Below are 9,123 nucleotides of genomic sequence, written 5' to 3' on the forward strand. Positions count from 1 at the left end.
ATGAATGGTTAGGGTAAACTTAACTAACTTGAAGATGATACATGATACATAATGTACATGATGAATGGTTAGGGTAAACTTAACTAACTTGAAGGTGATACATGATACATAATGTACATGATGAATGGTTAGGGTAAACTTAACTAACTTGAAGGTGATACATGATACATAATGTACATGATGAATGGTTAGGGTAAACTTAACTAACTTGAAGATGATACATGATACATAATGTACATGATGAATGGTTAGGGTAAACTTAACTAACTTGAAGGTGATACATGATACATAATGTACATGATGAATGGTTAGGGTAAACTTAACTAACTTGAAGGTGATACATGATACATAATGTACATGATGAATGTTAGGGTAAACTTAACTAACTTGAAGGTGATACATGATACATAATGTACATGATGAATGGTTAGGGTAAACTTAACTAACTTGAAGGTGATACATGATACATAATGTACATGATGAATGGTTAGGGTAAACTTAACTAACTTGAAGGTGATACATGATACATAATGTACATGATGAATGTTAGGGTAAACTTAACTAACTTGAAGGTGATACATGATACATAATGTACATGATGAATGTTAGGGTAAACTTAACTAACTTGAAGATGATACATGATACATAATGTACATGATGAATGGTTAGGGTAAACTTAACTAACTTGAAGGTGATACATGATACATAATGTACATGATGAATGGTTAGGGTAAACTTAACTAACTTGAAGGTGATACATGATACATAATGTACATGATGAATGGTTAGGTAAACTTAACTAACTTGAAGGTGATACATGATACATAATGTACATGATGAATGTTAGGGTAAACTTAACTAACTTGAAGGTGATACATGATACATAATGTACATGATGAATGTTAGGGTAAACTTAACTAACTTGAAGGTGATACATGATACATAATGTACATGATGAATGGTTAGGGTAAACTTAACTAACTTGAAGGTGATACATGATACATAATGTACATGATGAATGGTTAGGGTAAACTTAACTAACTTGAAGGTGATACATGATACATAATGTACATGATGAATGGTTAGGGTAAACTTAACTAACTTGAAGGTGATACATGATACATAATGTACATGATGAATGGTTAGGGTAAACTTAACTAACTTGAAGGTGATACATGATACATAATGTACATGATGAATGGTTAGGGTAAACTTAACTAACTTGAAGGTGATACATGATACATAATGTACATGATGAATGGTTAGGGTAAACTTAACTAACTTGAAGGTGATACATGATACATAATGTACATGATGAATGGTCAGGGTAAACTTAACTAGCTAGAAGGTGATACATGATACATAATGTACATGATGAATGTTAGGGGAAACTTAATAACTTGGTGGTGATAATTCATAGAAAATGTGCTTCATAATATTGTAACCAGTAGAATCCTTCTCCAGACGCAGAGGACAGTCCATTCCGTCTCCAGATGCGGAGGCCAGTCCACTCCGTCTCCAGACGCGGAGGCCAGTCCACTCCGTCTCCAGACGCGGAGGCCAGTCCACTCCGTCTCCAGACGCGGAGGCCAGTTCACTCCGTCTCCAGAGGCGGAGACCAGTCCACTCCGTCTCCAGACGCGGAGGGCAGTCCAGTCCGTCTCCAGACGCAGAGGCCAGTTCACTCCGTCTCCACACACGGAGACCAGATCACTCCGTCTCCACATGCGGAGGCCAGTCCACTCCGTCTCCAGACATGGAGGCCAGTTCACTCCGTCTCCACACGCGGAGGCCAGTCCACTCCGTCTCCACACGCGGAGGCCAGTCCACTCCGTTTCCAGGCGCGGAGGCCAGTCCACCTCCGTCTCCAGGCGCGGAGGCCAGTCCACTCCGTCTCCAGGCGCGGAGGCCAGTCCCACTCCGTCTCCAGGCGTGGAGGCCAGTTCAATCCGTTTCCAGACGCAGAGGCCAGTCCACTCCGTCTCCAGACGCGGAGGCCAGACCACTCCGTCTCCACACACGGAGGCCAGTCCACTCCGTCTCCAGACGCGGAGGCCAGTCCACTCCGTCTCACACGTGGAGGCCAGTCCACTCCGTCTCCAGACATGATCTAAATCTTCCAGTTTTTGGAGTAAACATCTTCCCTACAGCAGAGTACAAGAGCTACACGTTATCTACATCACCTTCCTTCCTTCCCTCCCGCTTGTTGGTTGGCCTCTACGAGGTAGAGGAAGACCACTTGTGGCCTCAGCCTCCACACGTGTGCACGTGGTACACCTGCTGCTGCTGCTGCTCACACCTGGGGAAAGCTTGACCTCCCACTACGGTTCTCAGCCCATGTTGCATGTAACTTCATACCACGAGGCATATTGACGAACGCTTCAGCATCCCACCAAAAGTAGGTCACCCTGATCTAAAGTTCACGTCTCGGAAGCGCCACCATCACCAACATAACCTCCTCCACCACCACCACCGCCAACACCATCACCACCACCATCACCACCGCCACCACCATCACCATCCCCACCACCACTACCACCACCAACACCATCACCACCATCACCCCCACCACCATCACCACCATCACCACCACCATCACCACCATCACCACCACCATCACCACCATCACCCCCACCATCACCAACAACACCCCAACCATCACCCACACCACCACCACCATCACCACCACCACCATCACCACCATCACCACCACCACCACCATCACCACCACCATCACCACCACCACACCACCACCATCACCACCATCACCACCACCATCATCACCACCATCACCACCACCATCACCACCACCATCACCACCATCACCACCACCATCACCACCATCACCACCACCATCACCACCACCACCATCACCACCATCACCACCACCATCACCACCATCACCACCACCATCACCACCATCACCACCATCACCACCACCATCACCATCACCACCACCATCACCACCATCACCACCACCATCACCACCATCACCACCACCATCATCACCACCATCACCACCATCACCACCACCATCACCACCACCATCACCACCATCACCACCACCATCACCATCACCACCACCACCACCACCATCACCACCACCATCACCACCATCACCACCACCATCACCACCACCATCACCACCATCATCACCACCACCATCACCACCACCATCACCACCATCACCATCACCACCATCACCACCATCACCACCATCACCACCACCATCACCACCATCACCACCACCATCACCACCATCACCACCACCACCATCACCACCATCACCACCATCACCACCACCATCACCACCACCATCACCACCACCATCACCACCACCACCATCACCACCACCACCACCATCACCACCACCACCATCACCATCACCACCATCACCACCACCATCACCACCACCACCACCACCATCACCACCATCACCACCACCACCACCATCACCACCATCACCACCACCATCACCACCATCACCACCACCATCACCACCACCATCACCACCACCATCACCACCACCACCATCACCACCACCATCACCATCACCACCATCACCACCACCATCACCACCACCATCACCACCACCACCACCACCATCACCACCATCACCACCATCACCACCATCACCACCACCATCACCACCACCATCACCACCACCATCACCACCACCATCCACCATCACCACCACCATCACCACCACCACCATCACCACCATCACCACCACCATCACCACCACCATCACCACCACCACCACCATCACCACCACCATCACCACCATCACCACCACCATCACCACCATCACCACCATCACCACCACCACCACCATCATCACCACCACCATCACCACCACCATCACCACCACCACCACCACCATCACCACCACCATCACCACCACCACCATCACCACCACCATCACCACCATCACCACCACCACCATCACCACCACCATCACCACCATCACCACCACCATCACCACCATCACCACCATCACCACCACCATCACCACCACACCACCATCACCATCACCACCATCACCACACCACCACCATCACCACCATCACCACCACCATCACCACCACCATCACCACCACCATCACCACACCATCACCACCACCACCATCACCACCATCACCACCATCACCACCACCATCACCACCACCATCACCACCATCACCACCACCATCACCACCATCACCACCACCATCACCACCACCACCACCACCATCACCACCACCATCACCACCACCATCACCACCACCATCACCACCACCATCACCACCATCACCACCACCATCACCACCACCATCACCACCACCATCACCACCATCACCACCACCATCACCACCATCACCACCACCATCACCACCACCATCACCACCACCATCACCACCACCATCACCACCACCATCACCACCACCATCACCACCATCACCACCACCATCACCACCACCATCACCACCACCATCACCACCACCATCACCACCACCATCACCACCATCACCACCATCACCACCACCATCACCACCATCACCACCACCATCACCACCATCACCACCACCATCACCACCACCATCACCACCACCATCACCACCACCATCATCACCACCATCACCACCATCACCACCACCATCACCACCACCATCACCACCACCACCACCACCACCATCACCACCACCACCATCACCACCACCATCACCACCATCACCACCACCATCACCACCATCACCACCACCATCACCACCACCATCACCACCACCATCACCACCACCATCACCACCATCACCACCACCATCACCACCATCACCACCACCATCACCACCACCACCACCACCACCATCACCACCACCATCACCACCATCACCACCACCATCACCACCATCACCACCACCATCACCACCATCACCACCACCATCACCACCATCACCACCATCACCACCACCATCACCACCACCATCACCACCATCACCACCACCATCACCACCACCATCACCACCACCATCACCACCATCACCACCACCATCACCACCATCACCACCACCATCACCACCACCATCACCACCACCATCACCACCACCATCACCACCACCATCACCACCACCATCACCACCACCACCACCACCATCACCACCACCATCACCACCACCATCACCACCACCATCACCACCACCACCATCACCACCACCATCACCACCACCATCACCACCACCATCACCACCATCACCACCATCACCACCACCATCACCACCACCATCACCACCACCATCACCACCACCACCATCACCACCACCATCACCACCATCACCACCACCACCATCACCACCACCACCACCATCACCACCACCATCACCACCATCACCACCACCACCATCACCACCACCATCACCACCACCATCACCACCACCACCACCATCACCACCACCATCACCACCACCATCACCACCACCATCACCACCATCACCACCACCACCATCACCACCACCATCACCACCACCATCACCACCACCACCACCACCACCACCACCACCACCACCACCATCACCACCACCATCACCACCATCACCACCACCACCATCACCACCATCACCACCACCATCACCACCACCATCACCACCATCACCACCACCATCACCACCATCACCATCACCACCACCATCACCACCACCATCACCACCACCATCACCACCACCATCACCACCATCACCACCATCACCACCATCACCACCACCATCACCACCATCACCACCATCACCATCACCACCATCATCACCACCATCACCACCACCATCACCACCACCAGCAGGAGCCAGGCCAGGTGTGGGTTGCATGATGAGTTATGGCCACTGGCCGCCCGCCGTGTTGCTGTGCCAACATGCGCCTCCTTAGCTCAGGGGCAGAGCACTGGTCTTGTAAACCAGGGGTCGTGAGTTCGATTCCCACAGGAGGCAACAATGTGGCTGCTGTTGTGATAATTATTGATGAGTAGAAGTGGTAGTGCAGCTGGCAACATACTACCTCAAATATCGATATAACAAAATGAAATACAATAATGGCGGACCAGATGACCCACCTACCCACCCACCCGCGCTACCATCACAAATGTAAGGTTGAGTTGAGAGGAAGGAAATCAGGTCTTCTTCGTCTGTGGTACTTAATGAAGATCAGGCGGCCTTTGTAGATTTATTACAACAAAACGTGTACGTCCATCTGTAGTACTGTGGGCTATAGTCTTATGACACACTACGACACACTCTAGTGAACAGTGTGACGATGCTGGCCAGTGTGTCCCCTCAGGTCACACTGACAGGGGTTATATGGGAGTCCGTCAACACCCATTCAACAACGTGTTCAAATAACAGATCAGCTCTTACGTGTTCAAACATCCTGATTAACCGTGGGAACAGTGAGCCCGTGGCAACATGCATCTAACTCTATGTAACTCACAGTAAAATGATGATAACAAATACCTAATGAAAAATTAATGGTAGTGTGCGTGAGTCTTACATTTTGCTCGGCCACAACCTGGCTCAAGCTCCTGCCAGCCATGATAAGTTATGGTTATACATGAAATAATACTGAATATAAGAGTACAGAAATAAGCAAATTGTAGGTATTTACAAGAGTTATTCCTATATCAACTAGTATGCTTGAGAAGAGGGATAACACACTTTACAATTATTAGAGAATCATAAAGATATATACATGGAAATTATATATGGTGTAAACAAAATCAGTATGCAAATGAAATGAAAAAAAAAATAAAGATTCAAACAACTTATTGAATACATATTATTCTAGAGTTAGATTTCTCCTTAAATAAGGAAGTGCTGCTGCAACTACCTTCTGAACATCCAATGTGGCTGTAGGGAATTCTACATTAGATACCCTATGTCGTAGACGACAATATAAGATGAATACTATGAATAATAATATAAGTGCAATAGACAACGAAACAATTGAAAATCCAGAAATATGAGAAGTGTACTTAAAAGGTACAAAAGCCAAACATCTATTGTAGAATCTAGATCGTTCTGAACCATAGATGGAAGATGTTGGATCTTTACTTCATCGATGATTGATAAGTTGATGTTTTGGGGGATTCGTCCTAAACTCGGGATAGTTCTATCAATCTGGCCCAAAAAATGATCATGAGTGCCGAACAATTTGAAACTTGAACTGATAACAGTACATTGCTGTCCTAACTGAATGTGTCCCAGAAACAAATAAGATTTGGGATGATTAGGTGGGCAATGAATGAGAACATTTTGTGGTTCTGGAAAAAACAGTACGTGATACTGGTCCATACTTTCAATCCAAGGTTCATTAACAACAATTTCCTTAAAGGAACAAGAACGAAGAACATTTTGTTGATGCCCAAAAAGTAGTTGGTACTTACATGAATTTGTTTGTAAATTATGGAAAACCAAGGTATTGAGGGGGGGGATGCAAATCAAGTTGTCAAGCAATGGTTTATGGCACAATGCTAAATCATCCAAGGAGAGATGTGCAATCAACGAGGAATTAATATTATATAAGAGAAAGTTCATGTTATCAGCAAGGACGATATTCTTTTGCAACTCTTTTGTATAATTAAAAGGGAATGGTATTACGTTCACAAGGCTGTAAGTATTGGAGTCAGTGAATGGTATGTGGATAATGACCGCTTCGAGGATCACGTCAACCGTTAGTAAGGAGTAATAACTGGCCACGTGATGCAGAGGGAGAGCTGGGGTGCAACCGAATTTCGTCATCGCTTGTTTAATGATACGTGTGAGTTCCGAGAAGGGAAAAAATGATGGCGTGACAACTTGGTTTACCAGATTATTAACATCTTCCAATAAGTCAGTGAAATAATGTGCATAATAAGTGATTTGGGTATATAAACTATCAACATATGTGGCAATAGTCACTATAGCATATATAGTATTAACAGATTTTGACAGTAGTGCTACTTGTTGTGTCAAGTTATTAACAGTTAACATCATGTCATTCAAATATTTAGAATGTTGTTTTAAGACCTTAGCTTCAGCTTTGATAAACCTGTTGTTAAGAAGTCGTTGAAATTGTAAAGATGCAATCTGATTCCTAACTGAATTAAGTTCTTCCTGAGTAGCAGTACCAAACAAGTATGATTGGAGGGACCCTACAAAATTAAGCAGACCTCTCTTGCTTCTCCTCTGCTTTTCCGTGTTCATCCTGGTATTAGTATTTACTGGAGATTCAATGTCTTGTATTATGTCATACAGAATCGCACAGGTACTATTCAATTTCCAGGTCCACTGGTTTAACAAAGTTGGAGGAGGAGCAACACTAGAGTTTCTGATGGACGCACTGGCGTAAAACTTGAGTAAGGTAGACCGTAAGCGAGGTACGGCCTCCATTAGTTTTACTAAATCGTCGTAAGTGTAGTGTAGACCCTCCAGGCCCAGCTTAACTGAGAGTGTGTCTCTCACGAGGCGGACCCAGCGGGGAGTCGTGAGAAGGGCGCCTGGTACTGCCATGGTGTCATATACAGGAAGACACCATAAGGACATGAGAAGGAAGAACCTGTAATATGATAAACTTAGCAACTTCTTAAAGGCGAGGTCTTAATGAATACTGATGTGTGTGTGGTGGTGTTGTGAGGGTGGTCGGCTCTGGTGTGGGGACAGACTGAACAGTGGTAGAAGTTGGTTGGGTAACATTGTTTGGGGTTTGAGGAGTGTTGTCTGTTGTGGTACCGGGATGATCATGTTCAGAATACTGTAAAACTTTCAAGTGGTCCTCATGTTCTTCACGAATGTCACCTGTATTTAGATGTCGAACTTATGTCCCTTTAAATGAGCTAAGACTCTATAGGGACCAGAAAATTTTGGGTCAAGTTTAGGAACATCACTTCTAGTGTTAAATTCTTGCACCATTACCAGTCGTCCGGGAGCCACCTTTGATGGTTTCGCGGATTTATCAGCCTGGTTCGTGAAGGTTGTAGTGGCTTCACCTAGATTTTCCTTGATCCTTTGATGAATCAATTGAGTCGTGCGATATTTTTCCGCAACAACTGATCTCTGGACCGCTGGACATGAAGGAGGGGACGCTATTATGTCATACGGCAACACTTTATCAAAACCGTGTAAGGCG

General features: G+C 47.7%; 1 non-coding gene across 1 annotated transcript; it reads left to right on the forward strand.

Annotated features, from left to right (window-relative positions):
• The first annotated feature begins 5,882 nt into the window (after positions 1-5,882).
• On the forward strand, positions 5,883-5,954 carry TRNAT-UGU (transfer RNA threonine (anticodon UGU)). Its single transcript has one exon. It is a non-coding gene; the product is annotated as a tRNA-Thr (tRNA).
• The last annotated feature ends 3,169 nt before the right edge of the window (positions 5,955-9,123 follow it).

Source organism: Panulirus ornatus, chromosome 5 (assembly GCF_036320965.1).
Source record: "Panulirus ornatus isolate Po-2019 chromosome 5, ASM3632096v1, whole genome shotgun sequence".
NCBI lineage: Eukaryota > Metazoa > Arthropoda > Malacostraca > Decapoda > Palinuridae > Panulirus > Panulirus ornatus.